This window comes from Psammomys obesus, unplaced genomic scaffold (assembly GCF_907164565.1).
Source record: "Psammomys obesus unplaced genomic scaffold, mPsaObe1.curated_primary_1811, whole genome shotgun sequence".
In the NCBI taxonomy this organism is placed as follows: domain Eukaryota; kingdom Metazoa; phylum Chordata; class Mammalia; order Rodentia; family Muridae; genus Psammomys; species Psammomys obesus.
This window is the reverse complement of record NW_026596064.1, coordinates 2,900,273-2,927,786: the sequence shown is the minus strand read 5'-3', so window position 1 is coordinate 2,927,786 and position 27,514 is coordinate 2,900,273. Positions and strand designations below refer to the sequence as shown.

At 47.6% G+C, this 27,514-nt stretch overlaps 1 protein-coding gene across 2 annotated transcripts in view; it reads left to right on the top strand.

Moving 5' to 3' along the window:
• The first annotated feature begins 10,953 nt into the window (after positions 1-10,953).
• Positions 10,954-27,514, top strand: part of Dgkg (diacylglycerol kinase gamma) — a 192,616-nt gene continuing 176,055 nt past the window's right edge. For both annotated transcript variants that reach the window (XM_055625066.1, XM_055625065.1), the window contains exon 1: positions 10,954-11,229. The gene's annotated coding sequence lies outside the window, so the exon portion shown is untranslated. The remainder of the gene's footprint in view (positions 11,230-27,514) is intronic.

Genomic DNA, 27,514 nt, shown 5'->3' with positions numbered 1-27,514 from the left:
CCACCAGGGTGGGTTGATAAGCTTCCAAGTGAAAGAAGCATATGGGGCCAGGAGGCATCTGTCTTTCTAGGAGAAGCTGAGGCATCAGAAGGAAGCAGGTCAAACAGTCATTGCCGAGGGACTGAAGGCAGAAGAGGCCCAGGAGAGGGACTTCTCAGCTGATTCCTGAAGTCTCTAGCTCAGAAGGCTTGACAGGGAGTGTGAGCCATTTTCTAAGAAAAACAAACACTGTGAAAAAGCGACTTTTTTTTTTTTTTTTTTTTTTTTTTTTTTTTTTTTTTTTTTTTTTTAGGACATGAGATGGATTCTGTCTTGGAGACAGTGTGTGAGGTACCATCTTCAAATTCCCTACCTAATGGCATCAAATCCAATTTGATAGAGACGGCTGAGCTGACCTTGTCCGGAGAGATCCACTCCCAGGCCCTATTTCAGGGGAGATTAATAGCCAGGCTGGCTGAGAGCATCTTTGTCCATCCAGTTTGAAAGCTTCCCTTAGGCAAGGGCGGAGGTTCTGGGGCTGGGGTGGGTTTGGAAACGCTGGTACTGTCTCTAAGAAGTCACTTCCTGCAAAACTGCAACAGGAAAGAGCCGCAGGTTTGTGTTGCGGTTGATGCGGGGAGAAAGTTACAACGATGGGGGAGTGAGGGGCAGGTCAGAACAAAGCATAAAGATAAATGATAAGCAAAGACAATTTAAAAAGGAAATAACGCGACAATCCGTATAGAAAGGATTCCCGGAAGCGGTCTGCAATGAGAGAGAGCAGCCACCGAGCAGACACGGAAGAGCAGAAGGATACAGTTTAGAGCACAAAGCCTCGCCTCAAATTCCCACGAGACGAAGGCTGGCTGTGCAACCTTGGCGGAGCTAGGCCAGCTCTGTTAGCCTCCATGTTTTCATCTTTAGAGTTGGTATATGGGTACTTCCCTTGCCGGGCACGGTGAGATTTGACGCTGTCAGGTGACCTGCGCAGTGTAGGTAGCGGACAATTTTACTAGTGGTTACTCGGGTTTCCCCTGCGCAACCCCAGGAGATTCCGGCACCCGTGGAGCTGCTCCGGCTTCCACAGCTCAGAACGAACACCCCCTACCCGACATCCTCGGCACAGATCCTCGCACCCGGTGTGCTCTGGGGAACTCCTCTTTGGTTTGTGGAAAAAGTGGGTTTCGTGACTCAGCTTGTGTGAAGATGGAAGGAGGCCGGGGTCGGTGCCCAGCAACACAGCCTGTGTCTCCTGTCACCGCACCCCACAGGGCGACCTCAGGCACAACCTCCGACTCAGCTGAGCGTCCTGGTTTTGTCTTTTCCTCAGAGGATGATGGAGAGCCTGAAATGGTGTATCCTGTGAGACAGTCCCTAGCCCCCGGTAGGCACAGAATACCTGTCTTCCTTTCATTTTCCTTCAGAATAGCTTTGAGATTCCAGGAAGAATTAGAAATTGAATAGAAACTTCATATTGCTAAATGATATCAATCACTCTTTTACTTGGACTATCAAATTTAATTATCAGCAGAAAGGAGCAGTGAAACAAGCACTCAGAATTCAACCAAGAAAGCTGATCCTGTCTATGTAGATTGGTGGCAAATAGACCATGCTCCCAGCTGTCCCTATTTTGAAGCTCTGGAAGTGAGGTAACGTCAGTACCACGGCTGAAAAAGATTTTTTTTTCCCTCTGTCTTATGCTTTTAGTCTAATATTTTCCCAATACAAGAAACAGTGAGTGCAATCAACTTAGGTTTTCTTCTGCATCTCTGTCCTCTGCCCCTAGAGCAAGAGGACAAACAGCACATTCTGGCCACTCACGTCTAGGTTTGAGAGTCATCAAAAGGTCATGGAGTTGAAATTAAATTGATATTAATTTAAATAAGCCAATATGGAGACAAGAAACAAATCTAAGCACAAAGAGATGCTTCAGACTCTGCCTCAGAACAAACAAAAGAAGAGACAAGGTCACTGTCCGCTGACAACAGTGTCTGGGGAAATAGTTAAGAAAGACTTCGTGTGTGTGTGTGTGTGTGTGTGTGTGTGTGCGCGCGCGCGCGCGCGCGCGCGCGCATTCGTGCATGCAGGCACTCACCTGTGTCAGTGCAAGTGTCTATACACGTGTGCATGCATGAGTGTGTGTGTGTACATGTGTGCGTGTGCCCTCTGTACCCATAAGGGAACCATCATCTGAAATAAGCTCCCTGAAGTTCTCACCCCTAGAGGCTCAGAAGGGTTTTTACTGAAGGAACCCAGTGAGGGAAAAGGCCAGTGTGAGAATCCCTAAGAATGTTCACCTAGGAGCTTGTAGGAAGTTCTCAGGACGTAGCAGGTAGGTTAGAACCAAAAGCTAGGCTGCACCTTCATCCCAGTGTGAGATTCTAGCATCTCCTGAGGGGTAGAGAGAGAGAGATTGTGCTAGTAAACGCTTAATAACCAGCCCGGGAGGGGGAGGCCTGAGCGACAGCATTTGCTGGTGGCTGTGGTGTGTTAACATCCACCACAGCTCCTCTGGAGCAACCAAGAGACATCATTGGATCAGGCAGAGATGAATACCATGACTTCCCTTAGGAGGGTCCTGGGACCCCCACCATCTGCAGCTGTCAGCAGGTCCATGCTGTGCCATAAAAAGCCAATAGAGGGTCTGGACTAAAGCGTGCACATGAAGAATGTTTGCAAAGTAACTGTTTATTGAGTGCCTCTCAGAATGAACAAGTGATGTTCCCAGGCAGGGGAGGAGAAGGAACACAGAGGCTAGCCCCAGGCCTCTACAGAAAGGTCTGACAAGGAGGAGGTCTTGGGAGAATAGTGGCTAAAACCTGAACCAACAAAAGGACACAGCACGAGAGAGCAAGCCTAGGCTCTGCCTGAAAAACGTAACGACACTCCCACTTCCGGTGGGTAGACAGAAGGCAGAAAGCTCTCCGCTTCCCACCTTTCTGTTACATCTATTCCCCTGGCTCCCAGCTCTGCTTGCACTTCAGCCTGGGAAAAGAACTGTCAGCAGTCGCCACATATGCTAAAAGAATATCTGGCCACTTTGTGTCCTTGGCCCAACAGAGGTTGAGGTCACTCAAAGAAAAAAAAAAAAAAAAAAAAGGCCCTGTCCTATGTCTTCTTCCCATGAAAGGGTGATATGGAAAGGTCACCCAGGATGCTAAGATTTCTCTTTTGCTTGACCGTCTCGCTGTAGACCGTGCCCTACTGTACCTTTCTCCTCAGCACTTTCCCCCTCTATAGCCACTTTATGGTCCATCTGCAAAAGTATGGGCTTCTCTGGGACACAGAGCACCGCTCCTGTTTGAAGTCCCAGTGATGAACCCAGCATCTAGCACGGAACTGTGCCCAGGAACCATGTGTTCCGTAAGCACACTTGGAAATGAGAAAGTCCACTTCCCACACCTCTGATTTCAGTACTCCAAACTGCCTAAACTCCTGGAAACATCTAGAAACAATCGGCAGACAAGTCATCTGTGAAACTAGCCAACCATCTGTGAGAAGGCAATTTGGAAAGGTGCAGAATGCCCGGTCCATATCCTTCTAGGGCCAATTGTAAAAACCTTTTTCTCAGAGACGAATCACTACAAAAGCTTTGAAACACAGACAGTTCCCTGCTTGGGAACACTTTGTGTTCTGGAAGTCTATTTATGAAATAGTTGTTTGAAACTCAGATACACTTTCTCGTAAAACATGATCAGAAGGGTTACTGGTGGCATAGCTCGGAGATGCATGCAGAGGACAGCGGAGTAATCGAGAAAGCTGTGTTTTCTTTAAACATTGCAAAACAGGAGTATGTACAGAGTATGTCAGACTCCACAGCAGCCTCCGGTCAAGCGTCAATACTGGAAGCAGTTAAACCGGTGTTCTGGCTTCAGGCAGCACAGGGTCAGCTGTCAGTCTTGTTCAAAAGGCAGATTTCTGATCTCTCCTGCTGTCAGGCAGAATCACATGATGGGGGAGGGCCGTGAGAGTCTTCATGGCCACTTCCACCTGGGATGATGCTGCCTCTCAGAAGCAAGCAATCACCTATCCCTTCCCAGGATGAATGCAGACCGGGGAATTAAGCAAAGCAGAGATGAAAGAGACTCCACCATTCATTTAACAGCAGAGTTGCCTGGGGAGCTGGCAATGAAACTGAAAAGCTTTGTGGACTTGGGAAATGGCCTCCTCCCTGAATCTTCTTTCCTGGGTCACCCTTTTCTGCCAGTACTTACTCTAGGTCCATGCTCAGGAGAGTAGCATTTCTGTAGTAATGTATTTGGAGAGAGAGGGAGAAAGAGAATAAATAGTCATTTGTCTTATTATAGTATTGCTCTACACCTATATTAAAATCACAAGACAAAAGCATAAAGGCACAGCCAGGCAATTATAAGCCAATTTTCTGTAATACAGCAAAATTTGTTCATAAATTCTGTAGACAGAAAATTAAAGTTGGAGAAACCTTCAGAGGAAGTGGGGAATCCCCTGTTCAGCTGGCTCCTCCTGGTTAGAACACCCCAAGCCACCAACCCCTGCAAACAAAAGCCCTTGGGACAGTGGCACACGAGACCACAGATGTTTGACACGCAGTGGAAGCCCAGTGACAGATGTTCTTTTTGCTCTTCCGGTTCTAGCACTCTAAGGCCAAAGCTCTATGCTGATATTCTTGACACTCTACTGTGTGCAGCACCTGGAGCATGATGGGAAAGTGATTAAGATACAGTCGGGGGGAAGGGCTGGATAGCTATCCTCAGCTAGGACAGGGTAGCACACACGGGCAAGCCATAACGCAAGGCGTCTGTAAGCACTAGGGTGGATTATGAGCAGACTTTAGTGAGGCCGTGGGGGAGGGAATGACTGCCTTCTACTGGGTTGATTTAGGAGGTAGCACTATAAGGAAGAACTGAGGAGAAGGGGGAGGAGAAGGAAAAGGAGGAGGGAGGGTGCGGGGAGCAAGTCTTAGATTCCCATCACCAGCACCGATTGAGTAGGAGACAGAGAGGGGTGAGTGAAGAGTGTTTAGAAGATGAAGCGTAGCCTGGGAGGTGGGTTAGCTAAGACTCTTTCATGTATGAGCGTGAACACCATTCAGGGAATGTTATAAACCAGAGATGGGCCAATGCCATTCACCAGACTGTTGGCATTAGCACTGTGTTAGATTGCTCAGACACATTCCCTCTACCCCTACGCCTGTGTCCAAGCGGGATGACAGCTATTTCAGGACAAGGTGTCCAGTGCTCCGAGGACTTTTGAACAAATGGAGGGCTTTCAAAAACAACCGTCCTGGTATTTTTTTCGGGCTATCCTTATAAGCTATAGTTATCTGGAAAAGGGACCGCAATTGAGAAAATCAGATTGTTGTAGGCAAGTGCATAGTGGCATTTTCTTGATAAATGATTGATGTGGGAGGGCTCAACTCACTGGGAGTTTTTTGCCCTGAGAATGCCACAGAGAACAAGCCAGTAAGCAACATTCCTCCTTGGCCTCAGAATCAGCTCCTGCCTCCAGGTTCTGATCTTGGGTTCCTGCCCTGACTTCCCTCAGTGATGGACTGTGACCTGAGAATTAAAGCTGAAATAAACCCTTTCCTCTCCAAGTTGTTTTTGGTCATGGTGTTTGCCACAGCAACAGAAACCCTAACTAGCGTAACAATTTTGGCAGGAGCAAATGGAAGAATGGATGGAGGATGTGGGCGCTAAGGGGCCCCTTTGATTTCCTGCTTTCGGTGACATTTTGTCCCTTCCCCTAAACTGGTTAACAAGAAATAAAGAAGTAGCTAATAATTCTAAAAATGTATCTACCCTCTCAAAAGCTCTGTGGCCAGGCAGGCTCTGAGGTTTGTGGTCATTTCTGGAATTAGAACCTGTTCTTCCCTGGGGGAGCTTCCTGGCAGTCCACATGAGTCCCCACTCCCAGAACGTCACTGAAGAATTCCACTGCAGCATCTTTTGGCCAGGCAGTGAAAAAACACAGGCTCAGAATCACGCAGAGAACCAAAATTAGCCTCTTTACAAGCCCACGAAATCGGGATGATTAGAGTCCATTGCCCAAAATACACAGGCAGGTGAAAACCCTCTCTTCCCTTTCGCATGCCCCACTCACACCTCCCTGCCCTTCCCGGCACCATCAGTCTCCATAGACAATAAGCTAAGTGAGCTCTAAGGTGGGTATGTGTTTCCATCATATTCCCCAAGAAATCCACTGTGGGCAACCCTGAGGGCAGTGCAGAGTTAGTTCCAGGCAGGGGAAACGTTCTGCAGTCAGTCCTGAACTTGGGCCAGCACCTTTATTAACTTTTCATGTTAAAAATATTGCTATTCCAGAAAAAAAATCTTTTGAAGTTTCTTTTGTTAGGAGCATGGAGACAGAGGCCCTGGCTCAAGTTGTGTTGATGTTCCTTAGGAAGCAGACAAATGAATATTATAATAATTCAACGTGGTTTTTTTTTTTTTCCTTCCAGACTGTTAGGGGGAGAAACCATCTTTCATCTTTAACCGCATTTTTATGTAGCACTTCCAAAACTGACAAAGCAGTAAGTGTGGTGGCAGCCATGTCCTATCACGTGGAAGTTGAGGCTAGAGGACTGGGCATTTGAGGCCAGCCTGAGCTATAAGCAAGACCCTGCCTCAAGTAATAATGAGGAAAAGCTGAGGAAAACCCACATATCTGCTCTTTCATCTACTTACTACCCGTATTTTAGAGAGAAAGTGGGTTCGGATGCCCCTGACCTGAATCTTCCAGCTCCATTGAATTTATCTATTTATTCCTCTTCTCTGTTATCTATCTCTCACGCTTGAGTCTTTGGCTTCCTTTTATGCTTTCTTTTTCCTCAGAGCTTATCCATTCTAATTGTCAGGATTTTTCCAGGGTGCTGTGTTAGAGGGTTCCACCGAAGTGAACAGCAGTGTTCAGAAGCTGCTCAGTAACAGTACTTCACAGAGCACGAGAGCCAGGGATGATGGTAGAGACCATTTCCAATCTCTTTATTTTACCTGTAAAACAAAACCCACCAAGAGGATACCCACATTCTCCTGGCTGGATCCATACGTCCCATTCATGACAAAACTGGGATTGCATATACTGTTTCCATCCCAGAAGCTCACTAGCCAGATGCAGTCCTTCCTTCATAACTCAAGGCAAGGTCAGGCAAGGTTAGGACTGGACAAAGCCAGCTCCGGTCCTGTCATTGTGTGAGAAAACAGAAAGCTCTTGTTGACTGTGAAATCTAAAGCAAGCTTGTTGATCTGCTGTAGTGTGTCTGTATGTGACAAAAGTGAGGTCTAGAAAGGTAACCCAAGAACCCCCGAGCCCGGGCCTTTGGATCCCCAATCACTGAGGTCCCTTGTGCTTAAGTAGCTCTGTTCTCGGCACACTCCGAGAGCCAAATGTCACCCTGCTTGTCAGAGACAGTTGGACTTAAAAATTTCCAGACACAGGTGGCTGACTCAGCCCTCGCTTTGCTGTGGTGATGGTGATCAGGCAACAGCTGTTGGCTCGGATGATGCGTTCCCAGAGAAACATGGTGAGTGTGAGCTGCCAGCGTTGGAGGCTCAGGGAAGGCAGTGTGTTGAGCCAGTTAAACACCCCAAACGGCCACCGCCGTCTCTCAGAAATGAGGGTGACTCATCAGCATGCTCTGTGACTGGGAGAGAGAGGCACAAGGGAAGCCACTGGGCCTGGAAACCTGCACACAAAGGGCCCCAGATTCCCTGCCCGCCTCTGGCTCCCATTCACAGCTTCTCTAACTGAAACCCTGCCCTCCTCCTCCAGGAAGCATATGGTCTCTCTTCAAGCCCAGAATGGTCACACCAGGGCCTGTTCTGTACAATGTAGCATTTGGTTCTCTCTTTTTTTCTTGCTTCTTAACCATTTCCACTGTTTGTTTCTAGCTGACAGAGACTGCTAGAGACACTAGCTTCCTCCTCCGTATTCACGGTGTATCTTAGAGCATCACCTAAGAATGGAGAATAGTAGGCTCACAGACTCCTCCAGCTCACCCCGTGGCTGCACGTACTGCAGGTGCTCCACGCTAGCTGAACTATGGCTTCAGCATTTGCAAAGAGCTTCGCAGCCAGGCCTCTGTGCCAGCTGGAGAAAGGGTACCCCTCCCTTCCAGGCAGACAGGGCTTATAGGCAGGCAAGAGGAACAAGCATTGGGTGTCACCCCTTGGGTTGGAGACGCTGTACAGCGAGAGGTCTGTACCACCTGGACTGTGGCTCCTTGCAAGAGGTCATTCTCCCCACGTTCTCCTCAGCTCTCCATTCCAGCGGGGAGCATCTCCCGCCTCGGGGAAGCTGGCATCAGACACTTCCCAGATTGCTCACTAGTGTCCTCTTGTCTGAAGGAAGTAAAAAGAACACACACACACACACACACACACACACACACAGCACACCACACCAAAAAATGAAAAAAAAAAAAAAAAGACCTGACTGTGTCTCCACTCCAAGCAGGATATTTAGGATATCTGGAGGCTCTTTCCCACCCCTCTCCTCTCAATCTTGCTGTCTTTTGCTGGGAAGGGGCAGAAACAAATTGTCATAGTTCTTGCTTTTTGTTTTCTTTCGGTATGGAGTACCTATTTTCTTCTGGTCTTTGAGTCAAACACCTGCCAACCTTTTCAAATCCCATGCTTAACCCTGCCTCCTCCATTTTTTTTTTTTAATCAGACAAGCTGCCCTTTCGGGGGCTCCTGTCACTCTGCGGCACACCCCTTTGTGCCTTCCATGTTGCTCTGACCTTTATCACAACACTTGGCCTGCATGTTAATAGAAGGGAACCATCCGGCAGCCATCTCTCAGCCGCTGTCTGCAAGGCTTCATGTACTTAGCCTGTGTCTGCCTAGACGCTTAACCAGCGCTACCCTGAATTCCCCACCCCCAAGGAAACTATTTACAAACACACGGATGAACACTTTTGACTTCACAAACGATGTATTCTATAAGAGCAAGTACCTTCATATTTACCAATCTTTGTAAGCAAGCATTTCTGTTCTCCAAATTCTTGCTTGGCACCCTTTCCAGAGTTTCTTATTGTTATATAATAACTTCCCCAGCATGCCAAGTTGGCTCTCTACACTCCTGCCTGCCTTCCCCTTCCCCGTTTGTCCCATCAAGCTTATTATCTCCTTATTGGAGAAGACAGAACAACTCCATGCTGTCCCGATGCTTACCTGCAGCCATGCACCCACTCTCCAGGCTGTCCTTCAAGACAGCCTTCTCTAGAATGAGTCCAGGCTAGTTAGAGCCACATGGTTTTCTTGCGATGCACATGCAACTGTGTTTGCCTCCCCAGTGATGCAGTTCAGCCCAGGACGGGAAGATGTATACAGTAAGCCTGTGGTCGGTGAGCATGTGGACAGTAGGCCTGTGCTTGGGGCCTGCCTCTCCAAAGGACAGGGTACAAACATTCCTAAGCCCTTTCCGTCCTTTTTGCCTCCCAGGTGAAGCCCATGACGCCCAGTCAGTGGGAAGTACCTGAAGAGACAGCAGGACCTTTAACAAATATTTACAAAACGAATAAGTCACTGAGCGACAGGAAAACTAAAAAAGAGGGAGGAAGAACTCACATACCCATCACACAATACCCCGACGCCAAGTGTGCCAGCCTGGCTGACGGCAGCTCTGAGAAGCTACCCAGGATCTGAGGGATGAGGAGTGGCGTGTGGATAACAGAATGAAGCATGAGCACTGGGTTCCCGCCTCAGCTTCGCCCTCATCACGGTGGAGAAGGAAGTTTAGAGAGCTCTCCGGGCCTGGGTTCCTTCTCGGTTTCATCATTCTGCCTGCTGGTGGTCAAGGATAAATTAACCGTCCGGGGACTCTAGAGCTTTTCAACAGTCACATTCCCAGCTTCCTTCCCCAAATGCCTGGACCCCCTGACCCCCAGTGCCTCTGCACTCCGAAGAGAGATTTTCTTGGCTGTGGTTCCACAGAGGGGCCTTCACTGCCCACTGGCAGAAAAGAATTCTTGGCTGTGGAAACGGGTAAACTCCACATATTTTACAGATGAGAGTAAACTCCTGGTGACTCTAAATGGGGTGTGAAACAGACAGAAGTCATTCTGCTGATGTGACATGCCTGAAATAACATCACCGTGGCTGCCGCCCCCATGCAGACACTCGCGTCATGGAAAGAGAAGGTCCCACAAGTCCCCGTGCCTCTGCCACCGCCGTGTCCTGTCTCTTGCCCGCAGCCCCAGGTCACCTTCCCTATTTTTCGACTTCTACATTTCTCTCTCTCTCTCTCTCTCTCTCTCTCTCTCTCTCTCTCTCTCGTATCTTGTTTGTTTTAGAAACGCTCTATTTGTCCTGTAGGAAGACAGCTCAAGGTCATGCAAAAGCAAAGAAGGGACATCACAATCTTCAGTCCCAAGATCGTATCCATCCACCAAATCTCCTACTGGCTAGCTGAACTGATCCCAACCATGTATGTATACCTGCAGAGGAGAAATGATCGCCCCACTATTGCCGCTGGGTCAGGATTATCAGAAACGTCGTCCTGGACAGGACACCAGAGTTCCTAGAAAACAGAGAACTTGTTGATTTATTTTCATGTTTACATATATTCTTTCCTCTGTTTTGGTTGGAATATTCAGGCAGCCCCTACCCCTAGGTGTCTAGGTTAAGGGAAGTCAACAGCCAGAGGATGTCGTCTTTTTCAAGTAATTGTCCTCTATCTCCATGCCAGCCAGCTGGTTTTCTCGCAGCCACCAGCACTCTGACCAAAAAAAAAAAAAAAGCCCTGCAAGTCAGGAGCGCCCTGATCACGCCTGCACACGCAGGTACCCACTGAACAGTCGGCGCCCGTGGATATGCAGCAGCACGTGTTTTCATGTGTGTGCACCCGAGTGTTTGTGGGGGGCGCGTGTGTGTGTGTGTGTGTGTGTGCGCGCGCGCGGGTGTGTGGCGGGGGCGGGCTCTGCGCCCGGGGGGGGGGGGGCAGGGCTCCGCAGCGAGAGTGGCAGCTGGACCTGGCGATGCTGAGAGGGACAGGGCGCAGAGCCGCAGTGCCGTAGCGGGCAGCGGAGGCAGCGGGCCCTTCCAGCAGCCAGCCGAGCCCCTAGCGGGAGGCGGGAGACCCCGGGGCGCCAACCCCTGGCGGCCGGCTGATGTCTCCGCCCCGGAGAGGGCTGCACCGGGAGGACGCCCGGGCGGCCCGCTCTTCGGTCCCCTTCTGTGTCTCGGTTCTTCTTTCCTCCCAAGTAAGGGAATAAGAGGCTGAAGAAGGGAGCGCCCCCGGCGAGCGCGCAACCAAGTGTTGCACGGTGAGGTAAGACCGCGGCCGCGAACCAGGGGGTCGCCAACTGAGGGTGGGGGTGGCGGGGGGGGGGACCCGGCAGCAACTTGGAGAGTCGGGGTCCAAGAGGGAGCCGCTCCCGCGGCCGGGAGAAGAGCCGCAGGCGAGACGGCGCCACCTGCCCCAGACCCCGGCCCCAGGGGATGCGCCAGGGCGCCGGGCAGGGCGGGGCCCCCCTCCCCGCGCGCTCGGTGCGGACGCCGGAGGTGTGCGGCGGCCGGGCGGCCTTGCTTCGGGCAGTTGGCTGAAGCCACTCGTCTAATGTCAGCCCTCTTTAACCTTAGCTCCAGGGCACCCCAGAGCGCAGCCCAGGGAGCCCGAGGGCTGCGGGGAGCGAGGGGATGGTCTTCCCCGCTGCCTAGCCTCCTGGAGCCCCTGACGGTCTCCCCTCGGGGGTTCCGGAGACTTTGGGACACTCCAAGTTCAAAGCCTGTGGGGGTGGGGGTGGGCTTAGAGGGGACCGGGAGAGGATGCGGACACCTGGGCAGCTAGAAGGGGGAGCGTCGTGGGCGCCTAAAGCTGACCTGTTTCCGTCGGGTCACGAGACCCGGCTTGTGTTTCCGTCTCGATCAGGGCACCATCCAGCATCACCTGTGGGGCTGTGGGGCGTTCGGAAACTCCACCGGGCCGCCGCAGCCCGTACCTTCCAGCTCCCCTTTTCTCGGGACTTGTAGACTAGAATCTGAGGAGGGGGCTGCGGAGTTCCTGAAAGCCCTACAGGTGATTGCGGGGCTCTGCCTCCATCCCCGCCGCCAGCGAACCGGGGGGGAGAAAAGCGCCATCTGCAAGCTGTCCTGCTGTGCCGTACAGGGTAGCCGGGTGGCGGAAAGACCCCTTCCTCAGTCACGGGGTCGGTGGGTGGGGGGCGTCAGGAGGATTTGCCGAGCGGCCGAACGACTCGGGACTGAACCGCAGGGGCGTCCAGGAGCGCTGTGTGACCCCCGCGGGCTCACCTGCCCACGCCGCTTGGGTTATGCCTCATTAGCATACGATGACCTCCCTGTGGGGAGGTGTTTGTCATGCTTTTCGGTTTAGAGCCTCAGGGGACACATCACAGAGCTAGAGGTGTCCGACGACCACCCCCAAACAGGATGAGGGACAGTAGTCAGACGCCAGACTGGAAACTGCCTCTCTGGCCCGGATGGGGGCATCGGCTTTTAAAACGCAGCTCCAGGAGCCACTTGCTGGAGCACAGAGCTTCCTCACAGTCAATAAAGGGCTGAAGGACGGTGACCCCCAGAGCAAACCTCAGAAGGCAAATACACAACACACACACACACACACACACACACACACACACACACACACGCTTTTACGACTATGCCCTTCTGAGTCTGTGGGCATCCCCTGACATGGGAAGGTGCTTCTTGCTTAAATGGTTGTCTTTGCCAGAAATTCCACTTGGAATATAAATTACCCTCGTTAACTAAAACTGCTGCCACTAAGCTAAGCTGATTTCCTGTGACGCTCCTGATCCGATCTGAGTCCCGATGCTCCCCACCCTTTAACATTTCACTCCAGTAGTCTAGGCATTATTGTCTCCGGGAGAGCTCTGGGGGTGGGAAGTGTGTGCGTGCCTGTGCGTGTGTGGGTGTACATGACCCATGTCTCTGTGTGTTCGTGCCCAATATCTATGTGTATGGTTTATGTTTCTCCGTATGTACATGTCTCCTCTATGTGTATAAGTGCCACGAGTGTGTGTGTGTGTGTGTGTGTGTGTGTGTGTGTGTGTGTGTGTGTGTGTGTTTAAGATCCTCTATCACTTTTCACCTTGTTTTCAGACAGGGTCTCACTAAACACAGAACTGGCTGAGACAACCAGACTGGCTGGCCACGAGGCCTGGGAACCCTCCTGGGAACCCTCTTGCCTTGGCTGAACCACAGCTGCCTTGTCCCGCTTTGGGCATGGGTGTGAGGATTGGAACTCTGATCCCCACGCTCAAGCTACAGTCGTTTTACTGAGGAGCCACCCCACCCGACACCCAGCCCATTCACTTTATACTTGTATGTAGTCCTTTATTCAGATCAACCAAAATATGAAGGGAAACAATAAACATCAGAGCTGCTGGGAAGGCAGAGTCTTGGAAGTGGAAGAAACTCCGGCTTCTCCACTGCCCACTCTGCACGACACCAAGAAGTGTCGAGGACCCCCTCAAGCTCTGACCCCCTTCCCCCAGAGGCCCAGCACCTATGTGACTCTGTGTAAGTGTCTGCCTAAGGCTGGCCCCAGCTCCTCCCCTGGAAGAGAAAGAGGAAATGCTGGTTCATTGTGGGTAGCATTCTTTTTTTAAAATATCACATTGTATTACACCGTTATAATATATTCTCACTGTGGTAATAGTTCCTCCTCATTGCGAAATAGTTGGGGAGTTTAAAAAGTTTTGGGTTTTTTTTTTTAAATATCACCCATGATTCCTCCACCAGATCCCCCATTTTTAATGCATTGACATATTTCTCTTCTGTCTATTTTTATGCCTTGAAATCATATGCTCCATAGAGGGCCAGCATTTGTAGGTAACCTAATAAATGTACTTTGCATGGTTTTAATCATTTTATCTCCATTATGTCACTTAGTCCTAGGAAGTCCCTCTGAGATAGGTGTTATTATTATCAACCCCGTTTCTCTAGGCCGTCAGAGCGTACAGGTGACTCTCTCTGGCAGAGAGAGAGTCAGAGCTACCATGCAGGTCCAAGCTCACCAACTCTGAGGTGCAGTCACTATTACTCCTCTGTTTTTTTTGTTTTGTTTTTCCTCAGTTGGTCACGTAGCGAGCATCCCTCAACAGCATCGTTTCCCAGCTGTGTGTTATTATACTGTTAGCCTTTGAAGTTGCGTGCTCTCTCTAACAACTGCAAAGAAGTCTGGGCAAAAGCTTTGCCATGCACATTTCCAGTTCCTTTTTTTCGGGTAGGTTCCCAGAAGGAGATTCACCAAGCCAAATGACATGACTAATTGGAGGTTCCTTATAGGTAGACACAAAGCCACTGTTCCTTATAGGTACAAAAGAGCTACACTGACTTATACTTCTATTTCCCTCGAGGCAGCTCTACCGCAGTCTAAGTAGGTAACCCATAACTACCCAAGAACTGTGCAGAGCACGGCAGGACAAAGCCACAGACATGAGCATCTCCAGGAGGGTGGAGAAACTATAGTCTACCTAAACTATATACTCAGATATAGATATGGAGAGCATTTCATATAAGGCTATTGTTACTTATTGCTGTTGTTTTCTGAGACAAGGTCTTACTCATGTAAACTAGGCTATCCTCAAACTCCCAACAATCCTCCTGCCTCCCAAGGGATGGGATTATAGGCTGCCAAACCATGGTTGGCTTTTAAAACTGTACCTATTTTTCCATGAATGACTTTAGTCCATATTACTCCTTGGCCAGGTATCACATAGTAACTTAGAGCAAATCAAACTATTGAACAAAATACATGAATGTATATAATATCCCACATCTTCACACCACGATTACAGCAATCTTCACCCTTGCAGACACACATCGCCCTCACAGCCAGGTTCCACAGGCTCCCGTGAGTCTTTTATATTCTTCATAGTCTGGCCAGGTTCACAGAGCTGTCTACATCAAGTGTCAGACTCCCACAGCAAAACCATCACTACCTATAAGGAACAGAGTTTGTCTAATCAAGCAACAGCAAACCAGCCCAGAAAGAAATAATCCAGTCAAGATAACTCCACATAAGACAAATTTTAAGAGGTTAAAATTTGGACTGGTGAGATAGCGCATCAGCAAACCACTTGTTATGCCCATGCCAAAAAAAAAAAAAAAGATGGAGACTAGGTTTAGATATCACCACCAACATAAAAAAGAAAGAGTGTGTGGTGTGTGCCTATAATCCCAGTGCTGGGGAGGAAGAGAGAGGAGGATTCCTGGGGCTGGTTGGCCAGCCAGCCTGGCATTAGTGAGCTCCAGGTTCCCTGAGAGATCATGTCTCAAAGTACAGAGTGGAGAAAGTTTGAAGTAGAGAGACTTCTGACCACATACACATATGTACACACACACACACATACACACACACACACACACACAGAGCGGGGGGGTTATCATCACAAAAATATCCCCAGGTCAAAGAAAATGTGGCCGGCAGAAAAGAGACCCCATCAGACAGTACACTACTACCCCACAGTTGCCCATGTGAGATCAATTTTAAAAGAAAACATGTCGGCCCTGGTCATGGGTTTCTTTAGAGCGCGTTTGCCATGTGCCTACCTCTACTACCAGAACTTGGCTCGGCAGCCCTCTGTTGTTAGACATGGAATAAACATCAGTTGACTCTCACCATGAAATCAACTTTTGTGAGACTCGGCTTGGGTCTGGACAGGTCCCTTCTGAAAATCTCTCCTTGATTGGGTGTGGATGATGGACTTCTCAGCAGCCCTCAGTATCTGCTTAGGTCACCACGATGAAAACACCTCATTGCACGTATCTTCAGTAAGGAGCAGGCTCCCGGAGGGCAGAGCTGTGCTACATCCCCAGCACCTGAGGTTCATGCCTAGATGACAATTTGGTAGATGAACTTACAAGTAAGAATGTCCTGTGCACTGTCGTGGGAGGAGGCGCACATTTCTCTTTCAATGCATCCTCGTTCTGCTCGGGCAAGTCCTTCTCAGAAATACGCCTGAGATAGATGTAGAGTTGTGTTGTTTCTCTTCCCGTGTTTATTTGAAATCTTCAAAATGAAATCCAATTAAAGTTTCAGCTTCCCGGTCACCCTGGTCATATTCCTTGTGCTTACGTGCTATGGGCAGCTTTCGGAGAACACATTAGAGAGTGTGCAAAAAAAAAAAAAAAATCTCCTCAACTGCAGAAAGTCCAGCATCCTAGAGTTTCGACTGGGTGTCTGCATCTATCCTGTTTTCTGTACGTAACCTCTATACAGTGTCTGACCCAGAGGAAAGAAGAAGAGGGAGAATGGAGGACAGGCGGTGCCTGTCCCAGCACCTCCTCCATGCTTCCCGCCTCACTGTACGTGGACACACACCCTCACCTAATACTCACACCACCACAAGCCTGATGTTTACAACCCCACCTCCTGGACAGGGATGGTGAAGCTCAGAATGTTTGGGTAGCTCTGCCTGTTTGCAACGCCGGCAGGAGAGATGGCGTTTTCGACACAGATCCATATGGTTTTAAGGCCTCAAAGGCTGTCTGCTTTGCCTTTGTACTGACGTTCGTGGTGATGCTGATGAGATTTGTCATCCTCTTGGCTTCCCGGGAAGCAGATAAAAGGGTGCATTTGAAGGTGTTCCAAGGGAAACCACCCTTACGATTTGTAGATGTAAATGGCACTCAAGAGTGCAAAATTGTGCTCAGGGTGTCCGGAGGCCTAGCCTCTATATGGACTGGAAAAGGGGAAAGGAATGCACTGGCAAAGCAATCCTGCCAGCCACTGTCCTCCGTGAGGCCCCCAGGAGCAGGGCTGGCTTGCCTGGATCACAGCCCTCTCCTAAGGGAGGACTAATTACAACACAGACGGAAGTGAGAACCTTCCTTCTCCTTCATTTCTGTTTCTTCTAAAAGCTTCCTGAGGTCGAATTAGATATTTATTCCATTGACACTGGTTGAGACGCCTGCCCACAGAAATAACCCAGCTTGTCCTTAGACTGACCCCTGAACTGCCCTGCTCACCATTTTACTCCTGTTACACAGTTGTGCAAGTGTAGCCTGGAACACAAATGCAGGGCCTTGGCATCTATTCCGAATTATGTCTCATGCAGTTTGTCTTTCTGGCTAACCTGCTAAGGCATTGCTGTCTGTACTGTCATCCAGAGTTTCTGCTGGCCCTTCCAGCCAGCTTCCAGCCATCCCAAATCTAATGTCCAGGACCACATCCCCTAAGTTATCAGTACAAACAAACGAGTGTTATAGGATTATGAGGTATTTCTCTATATGCTCCAAGGACTAGGTATGAATTCAATAATTAAACAACACGTTTTTAGAAAGAAAAAAAAAGAAAAAAAAAGACATCACCATTCGGCTTACTGTACGCTCTTCCAAGAGACTGTCAATCAAAACTTACCAAGCATCTTGGATGGTCCTGATTCGCTATCACTGGCCTTCCTTTGGTCTGCTGTTCAGTGGTTCAGTTCAATAGCAACACTGCTATTTTGGGTACAAACTACTTTTGATGAGCTCACATGACCTCCTCGAGATCACAACTTCAGTCCTCAAAGCTGGATCCAAATCCTATTTCAGAACATTTTGTGGGATTAACATCAGCTCCTCGAGATAAGAAATGTTTCCAAGTTACTTTCCCAATTAAAATAATAATAATAATAATAGGCTTACATCTGTTCTGAAGGTGGTGGTGATGGTAATGGTGGTGGTGGTGGAGGTACCGGTAATGATAGTGATGGTGATGGTGGTGTGGCCCCCTTGCTGTATGATTGTGGATAGGTTAAAAATTGTGCCACAGTTATTTGAACTGCATGTTGCTTGAGTGTCCTAGAATGCTATTCAATCATGATAAGATACATGTATTAATTTGTGGCACATCTAAGAGTTTCTAGTCTTATTGAAAAAGTTGGAGAAGGAACCAAGAGAATGTCTCATCCCAGGTCATCATCTCAACAAGGAACCCAGGACCAGAGCAGGGCCATGTGCCTGACATCCCAACTGCTTGAAAGACTGAAGCAGGGGGATCACAAGTTCAAAGCTGTGCTTAGTGACACACCAGGATAAAAGAACAAATAAGCAAACAAAACAAAATGGTAGAAGCTCTCCATCTATGCAGCCTGAGCCTGGCCTGGAGGTTACAGCATTGAGGAACCACCATCTCTCTGTTCTGACCATCACCTCTCCAAGGTGGGATTCCTTCTTCTCTTCTGATGGTTTTTGTTCATGTAAAAATATCCACCTCTCCTTTAAGAATTGGCCTCCTAAGTCAATACCCCCATGAAAATGGGGGGAAAATGATAAATCACAATGTAAAGAGGGAAGAACAGGAAAAAATAACTTAAGAATTTTTCTCCTTCCCTCTTTCTTTCTTTCTTTCTTTCTTTCTTTCTTTCTTTCTTTCTTTCTTTCTTTCTTTCTTCCTTCCTTCCTTCCTTCCTCTCTCTTTTCTTCCTTCCTTCCTTTTTTCCTTTTCTCTCTCTCTCTCTCTCTCCCACAGATGTCCACATAGCTCAGGCACCAGGCAGGCCTCAAACTCACAATGCTTCTGCCTCAGCTTCCCAAATACTGGGATTACAAACATCATCCAAGGCAAGAAAGGAACACAAAAGAGAAGAGGTTTAACTGAGAGATTATTTTCATAATTAATAACAACCATTCTTTGCATGGGTACCACACTTAGAAAAACAGAAATGTGTTTATATCCATAGTCTCTCCTGATTCCAATCACAGGTGTGTGAGGTAGGCACCAGGAATGCCACCAGCCAGTCTCACTAGTGTGACCAGGCTGTGAGCTATTGACAAGAAAAGGGGTAATAGAGGGAAAAAAAGAAAAGAAAACAACTCAATGGCCAGCAAACGGCTGATAAAGCCAAATCTGCCCTCCCAGCCAGCCATTTGAGCCTTACCCTCCTCCCTGTGTGGTCCTCATGGTGGAGGCGGCTCTCTCGGTGCCTAACTGTGCCATTCTCTACACAGGAACTGACTTTTCACTTTCCTCGTGGCCCATCTGGCGTGGAAGTGCTAAGCAGCCAGGGCTCGGCAGACCACTTTGATTCTCCCGAATGGAGGCAGAGACTGTTACCCACTGTATTTCCGAGCCTCTCAGCTCTGGGGCAACAGGACAACTCCCACAGTAGCCCCACCTCTAATGAAAGCAATTGAACTAGAAAAATATCTCTCCATCTTCTGTGCTGCCCGATGCTCTTTCCAGAATCTTTGAGGGCCAAAGCGGGTGTTGTTATCACCCCCATCCTAAAGTTACCTCAGCAAGGATATCCATGAGCCCATGGAGCCGACCCCAGGACATCACTGATAGAAGTGCAGTCTCTTCCCTTTTCTAGCGCCAGCATGCCTAGCTGGCTTTGAATAGACACGAGCTGATCTTTCTCAGGGAGACAACAGCCTTGTGTTCTTATAACTGAGACAGTCCTGCTCTGCCCAGACACCTTGTTGTCCCAAAGCCTAAGTCGTGTAGTCACAGCAAGTACATTCCTGAAGAGACAGTCATGAAACCAAATGTGCACTGAGCACCCACTGTGTGTCCCACACAGGAGCCGCTTTCTAAGGCAGGTTCAAGTGTTGTTTTTTTTTTTTTTAGCAATTGTGTGGTACAGAACCAGAAACAGACAGTGCTAATCTTAGATGAGAGTCAGAGGTAAATCCACAAACTGAGAACCTGTTTGCTCACAATGATCTGGCCAATTAGGAAATTGAAAGTTGAGAGTGGAAAAGACGCGAAGCTCTCATGGGGTAGGCCGTGTAATCCTGGCACTGGAGAGTTAGGCCAGCCTGGGCTACCAAGTAAGACCCTGCCTCAAAATGTAGTTAAAAGATAACTAAGGCCTTAGAGGGTGGGCCAGTCGGTAAAGTGCCACACAAGCATAAGTGCCCACCTTTGATCCCCCAGAACCCATTCAAAAGCCGGGCCAGCATGGCTGCTGCCTGTAATTCCAGAGCTTAGGAGACAGAAAGGGGATCCCAGGGGAAAAGCTGGCTAACGAGGTCCAGATTCAGCAAAAGACCCTGCCCTCAAAAAATGAAGTGAAACATTATCCAGGATGATGCCTGAGACCAGCCTCAGGCCTCTGCACAGAAGCACACACATGAACACATGCACCTCCACACACAAGTACATACATGTATAACATAGACATGTACAAGCAACAACAAACCATGGATGTAATGGTGTGAACTTCCCCGGGGTGAAGACACACAGAATCTTGGGGCTCACTGGCCATCAAGCCTAACCTACTTGACAAGCTGAAGACCCTGTCGGAAAAAGCTAGTGGGTGGCATCTAAGAGGCAACACCCAAGGTTGACCTCTGACCTCCACACATGCATACACAAGTACACACACACACACACACACACACACACAAACTTACCTATGTGCACAATACATGAATGAACAGTGGAACAGCTCATACATAGACAGAAGGTATAAATGTTATGAATATGCTCATAAAATGCAACTATGAATTTTATTCTTAATAGAGGAGATACAGAACAATTCAATTATAACCCAAGTGTAAAAGCATGACGTAAGTTCTGACGTTGTGATAAGATGGATGGAACCTGGAGACACTTGCCATGTGCTGTCACTCATGTTTGGAAGCTCAAGCAATTAGTCTCACAGAAGTCAATAGTAGAAGGAGGTTGGACCTGGTTGCATGGTTTATAATGCCAGCTACTTGGGAGGCTGAGGCAGGAGGATAAAATTAAAGACTTGTCCACTCTGCAGAGTAGCGCTCAGAGCCAGCCCAGACAACTTATTAAAACCTTGTCTCAAAATGGGGGAAAAGCAACAAGAAGCCTGAGGATGTGTTCATAGCATAGCACTTGCTAGCAGATGGGAAACCCTGAGTTGAATCTGTGTTGAATCAAGAGACTGTAAGCACTGAAAATAAACAGCAAAATTGTGGTTACCAGAGACCAGAGAGACAGGATGGAGAGGATAGGGATGGCTGGGCGGTGGCTACCAAGGCACGGAGAGGAACAAGTTCTCTGTTGGCAGAGCAGAGGACCATACAGAGATAATATAGGGACTGCGTGAGGTAAGGTAGAAGAGTATTCGTAGGTACTGTACCTAGGAATTGCAGGAAGTGTTTTTTGGTACTGTGGGGGCTATGCATAGGTACTGTGAGAGGCTGTGCTGGTTTGAATAAGAATGGCCCCCACAGGTTCACATGCTTACATGTCTGGTCCCCTCATCCTTTCTGTTCGGAGCTGTGGCCTTGTTGGAGTGTGGGGACTTTTGGAGTAGGCGAGGCCTTGGAGAAGATGAATGAATGGGAGTGGGCTTTGCAGTTTCCAAAGCCCGTGCCAGGCCCCGTTTCTCTGCCTGCTGCCTGAGGAGCAAGCAGTAAAGCCCACAGATCCGCCTACCTGCATGCCTCCATTCTCCCTGCTCTGGCCATATTGGACTAACCCTCGAAAACTGTAAGCAAGCCTCCAGTTAAGTGCTTTCTTTTGTAGGAGTCGCTTTGGTCATGGTGTCTTTTCACAGCAAACAGGGAAGAACCATATGTGGGCACTGTGGAGGAATATGTGTGGCTACTGTAGGAGACTCTCTAGGGACTGTAGAGGGCTGTACATAGCACTGCCCGGACTATATATAACACTGTAGGGCACTGTTCATAGGCACTTTAGGGAAATATATTTGTTTGACTTGATATAAGTCTTATACAATGCATGCGCACACTACCCATAGTTTGTATAATCCGGACGATTATGTACCAGCTCAAACTAATTTTAAAATCCGAGCTCCTTAATAGAAGTACTAATGTTCTCATTTTGTAATGGAGAAAACCATAATTTTTGTTGTTGACACGGAGAGAGGTTGTCATAAATAGGTTTTAAATAGAAGTAAGTCAATATAAAACTAGATATCCTATGTTTAATCTCAAAACTAGGAGGCAGAGCTAGAATCTTACAAGCAAGATTAAAAACTAAATAAGAAAATGGAAAGGAGATGTAAAAATAGAAAGCTGAAGATAAGATGATAAAAAGGGAGGTCAGACATACACATTATCACATTAAAAGTGGATGATTTAATTATTTCTATTAAAAGACAAAGATCTTGGAAAGGTCCCTATTCTAAATATATTGCTGTTTTATACAAACTGGGACAGAAAAGAGGAAGGAGAGAAAAGAAACCAGGTATACCAAGAAAAAGAAAACACAAATGAAAGAAGGATAATATTAATACTAAGCAATACAGAATTCAATGTGGAAAACAGAAATATCATATTCATGGGTATTTTTATTCTGAGTAGCAAGTATTAAAAAATAATTTGGGCAAACACAATTGCAAAAGGCAATCTTAACGTTCCTTCACCAGTCTCCAACAAACGGAGTCATCAAAGTAAATAAGCACATAAAGAATTTTAAGGATCTGGCGATCTGATAAAGTGGAGTCACATGGGGTTTACATTAAAAATGAACATGTATGTCTATTAAATGGTTATGAAATGTTAAGATATTTTTATCTCCTCACTCGAGAGATCAAGCATTCCAGAAAGTAGAATCTTTCTGGGAATGGGAAGGAAAAAAAGCTGAAATGCGGTGCCCCAGGGTGATGTGGTCTTGGGACTCTGTGGGTTTGAGCCTCAAGAACTTTCCCGTTCTCCATCTAGCACACTCGGGGACCAAACGCGAAGACTCTTTTCCTGACCAGAGGACCTCCTTCAAGAGCCAGTAAAAGTGAAACACAGGCGCTGAGGAGAAAGAGAAATGAGGTCCGAGAAATAGTACAGAGCATGCAAATGGGTACTAGCTGGGCCCTAATGGAACAGTGTTAAAGACGGGAATCCTAACGGAGGGGCCAGAAGGCACGGCTTCTACCAACAGGAAGAGATAAAAAATAGGCCTGGTGTCCAGAGATGTGGGTGCAGTAGGGAAGGACTCCAAGGAACGCAGAGAGTAACTGAAGCCTGAGCCACTGTAACAAAAACTTTTGAAACAAAAACATGAGCGTGCAGCATCTTAAGGTTTTGAAATGTTCCTTTGTGTGTGCCGTGCTGGGGATCCAAGCCGGGGCTTTGCCCTCGCTGGGTAGATGAGCATTCTGCGGAGCTCAGCTTCTCACCTGTTAAAGCCTGAAGTGCCAGGGTTCCATGATCGACGTGAAGGAAATGAAATGTTCTGAGTTCCCGGGTTCAATTAGGAGTCATCTTCTCCTTGGCTTAAATACAGAAAGTAATAGCTGTAAAATTCATTCTAATATCGAAGTCCGTGTATTAATAAGTGGGGGGAGGCATGCCCCGGTGTGCGCATGGAGGGCAGGAGACAACTCTTTAGAGTAACTTCTTTCCCTCCAGCATGTGATCCGGGGGAGCAATTTGTAGGACTTTCCCCACTCGTTCATTTTCCAAATCAAAGGGTCTAAGAAAGCATGTCCCACGCGTATAAAGAAAATAAGAAAGATTGAAAGTATTCAAAATGATAATGATAACAATAAGGAAAACGACGCCAAACACCTTAATTATAATAACCACACTTTATCTGTTAAGAGCAATATTTTAGTGTATGTGCCACGAGTTCGTGCGTGTGTGCGTGCGTGCGTGCGTGCGTGTGTGTTTAGTCAAACGGTGTCCTCCTCTATCAATCTGATCTTAGTGTTAGAGACAGGCTCTCTGTCACCATTTTGTGATACTTGGTCCATGTCCACAAGTATTTACATATAATTTTGTGGGAATTTATCTCCTTCCATTTTGACGACGAATTTAAGATTACAGTTTTCTCAGCTTTAGTTGTCTGGATTTTTGTTACTGTTTTACGGAATGGCCCACGTTTCTGAGCAGCAGCCCCACGGGTCATCTTTATTGCAAGCGGTAGACCATACCATTCTTGTCATTTTTGCTCTAAAATTAACCAGCCAGCTTCCTAAGCTTCCCCCAGTTTTCAGCTTGTGGCAATGTTTTTAATCCGGTTCTGTTGGCTCATTTTTTGCTCTGTTTTATGAAATACCTTTCAGGTCTAAGTTTGTGCCACCTGCCCACACAGCCCTTGGCTACATGCCGTCATGTAGAAGCTTTTCAGAAACAAAGCTGCAGGCTAGTGGTATTTTTCATGAAGGACTAGTTCTTACTCTTCTGCATTGGAATGAGTTTAATGCTTCACAGTTTTGGAGAAATTTAATGTGATTCCCTTCCAGAATCTTACAGTCAACACATTTTTGTAACAATAACAAAACAAAACAAAAGCAAGCAAAAAAAAAAAAAAAAAAAAAAGCTGCCTAGATTTAGAGTTCTGCTATCTCCTAGAACCAGACTGTCTTTCTGGCCATCATCATCTGAGTGGAGCCGATTTTCTCCACAACTGTTCGCACTGCTTTTGTTAGTGTTTGCTCAGCTGGCTGGGCCCAAGGCAGAGGCAGTTCATCCCTTTAGACTTCTGTGGTCCATGTCAATAGAGCTGTAGAAAGACATACGAGATGCTTGTCTTCTGCCAGATGAGGCTTCTGGCGATGCCTACTTCAGTACCCTAAATCCCCATGTTCTAAATTCCCATGTTCATGTCATGGTGAGGAGTGAACCCGTCAGTTCCTCCTTGTGGCATCGCTCACTGTCGCTCAAGTTCATCAACTCACGAGACGCCCTCAGGAGTTCCACCCTTGGGTTCACAAATTCCAACCACAAACTAATTTGGGTCCAAAACTGTGTTACCATAAGACAAATGAATAGTCCCTAGTGCTCTTTGTAACTATGCAGACTGTGTGTGTGCGTGTGAGAGAGAGAGAGAGAGAGAGAGAGAGAGAGAGAGAGAGAGAGAAAAGAGAGAGAGAGGGAATCTCCCATCTCATTTGTTTAACCAGTAGTTCTAGACAATGGGCAGATTCGCTGTGCTCCAGCTCTCTGACCGCCTTCCTTAGGCTCTAGGCAAATGTACAGCCCATGCTCACCCAAGTCCTCCCTGCAATATCCCATTCAGTCACACATCCAGCAAGTGGTAAGTGACAGCCAAGGACCAACAGCCCAATAACATTGTAACTTGCTCCCTGATCCCAGAATCCCATACATCAGCAGAAAGAATGGATAAAAACTCTACCCCATTTTCACATCCTTTAGTGTCTTTGGATGCTGAAGGTCGTAAACACTTGAGAAAAGAACCAGATACAAATTGACAGTCAGCTTGGTTCTTGAGTTAGAAAAGCATTGAAACTAGTGGCTTCAGAGAAGAGCAGTTACGAAGGCAGGAGGCTGATGCCAGCCAGCGGAGGATGCCCCAGGAGTAGACCATGCTATCCCAGGCACAGAGCAAAGAGCAGGGAAGAAAGCTGAGGTGTGCTCTCACACAAACTGAGAGAACTCTTTTCTGGTTCTCTACTGAGATTTTGAAAGGAAGGTATTTACCAACCCTAATGAATGTGGAGTGACATTTCCATTGAAAAAGTCCTTTAATTGTGAAGGAAAATGTGGGCGGGGGGGTAGATTTGAGAGTGGATTGATTGACTTAGTCTGAAAAGTCACACCTGGTAAATGGCTGCGGGCGTGAACAAAGGCACATGATTCCCCCCAGCAACAGGGTGTCTTTCTGACCAACTCAAGTCAGCATGTGACTTCACATTCTGATCAAAACAATGTCAGTCAATCAAATAAAATGATTCTTTCCCTTTCTTCTTCTCGTATGGGGCTGGTTTCTGTTGGCTATTTTTGCCTAGTTCAAAGTGGCTTGCCCACAGAGGCCAGTGCCAGCAGCGGGTGGCAATTCATTAAATGCTTCTAGCCGGACGACTCACCCTGCTCATCTGTCATACCTCTGTCGCCCCCCTCCAGCCCCCGCCCCTAACCTGTGAGTGGGCGTTCCACTGTCTATCAGCTCTCTGCTTTATTCATCAGTTGCCTGTAAGCACAAAGGGTAAATTTTATACTTTTTACAGCTTTGTCTCTTGTTCTTGAAATCACCCTCTCTCCTTCCCATTCCTTTCCTTTAAACTGAAATCTACTGCCCTTCGCCTTTAAAAATCACATCTCTTCATCCCAAAGCCCTGTCCATTTGTGAGGGCACTCATGGCATCAGGGAATCTTGTGTGTTTCTCTGTATCTGATGAAGAAGGGAAAGATGTCACCATCCGCCAAGCCCCAGGTACCAGGCAAGGGCTAGGAAGTCTCTATTTTTTTTTTTCATGCTTGTGTGTGAGAGCATGTGTACATATGCCGTGGTGTAGAGGTCAGAGGGCAACCTCGAGTGTGTCTTCCTTTCCCATGTTGTTTGAGATGGGGTCTCTTAGTGTTCATGACACCGTGTATTCCGGCCTACCTGACCACTAGCTTCCAGGAGTTCTCCTGTCTCTGCTCTCATCTTGCCATCAGAGTGCCGCGTCCAGCTTTACATTGGTTCTGGGAACTTGAGCTCAGATCCATGGGCTTACGAGTGAGTTTTACCAGCTGAGCCATCCCCTCAACCTGTCTTTGTTCTCCTTAGTCCCACAGTGTAAGGTAATAGATACTCTCGCTACACTCCCGATGAGGAAACGTGGGTTTAAGATATTGAGACGCTGACTCATCCTTGTGGGCCTCAGGGCTGTGCTGTCTCCTGTTTCCTGGCAGATACTGACTTACAACCGTAGCATGACATTGGTTCATCGGCCTCCACATCAGAGCCAGGCCAAGAGAACGGTTGAAGAAGCATTCTGTGTCTCAGGTCCATCCATTCTGAGCACACACACTCTCCCCAATGGACCCAGATACACACTTCAATAAACTGGGCTCATTCATTTTAAAGATTTGGGAGAAATGGTATGTTGCATCATGACTTTAATTCCTGGAGGCAGAGGCAGGGAAATCTCTGAATTCAAAGCTAGCCTGATCTACAGAGCAAGTTTCAGGTTAGTCAGGGCTACACAGAAAAATCCTGTCTCAAAAGACCAAAAACAAACAAACTCTAAAAAAACTAATTAGTCTGAACTGGAGACCCCATTAGCTTTATTTTAATTGAAGCTGAAAATGTAAAAAAAAAAGCATAAAGAAACTCTTCTTAGGCTCCATTTAGGAGTTTTGCAGGTTTGTTCTTGTTGTTTTAATTTTAAAGAAATGCTTAAAGGAGAGTTGTAGTCTTGAATGAATTTCTTAGAAAACGTGGAAGGTCAAAACCTCCTACCTACCTGTATTTTCAGTGTTTTATTATTTACTTTTGTTTTTATTGAAATATAATTACGATCACTTTTCCCCTTCCTATTCCTCACTCCATCCCCTCCCTTGAAGAAGGGGAAAAATAATTCCTATCAGGTCCCACTTTCTGACAGAGAACTACGGGCAACAAAGGACTTCAGAGAGAGGGAGAGCAAACCTCTCCCAGGGCCGAGCCCCCTAATTCATTTTCCAATACAAAGTAGTCAGCCCTGGAACTGTGTACATGTGAATGATTTCCTGCCTCCAGCCCACGCATTTATGACAGTAAGCAAGTCTTGCCTGCTCTTATCAGTCAAGCATGTCTTGTGTTTTTGCACACCCCGCTCGCTCCCCTTTCTCTGAGCTCTTAGCACACACAGTTTGAATACTGCGGCTTCAGCGGGAGCAGTAAGGCATCCTCAACTGACTATGCACTCGAAGACTGATGTCGTTCATATCTCGCCCTTGCTTCCCGCCGTTCCTACTAAGAGACTGGTAAACGC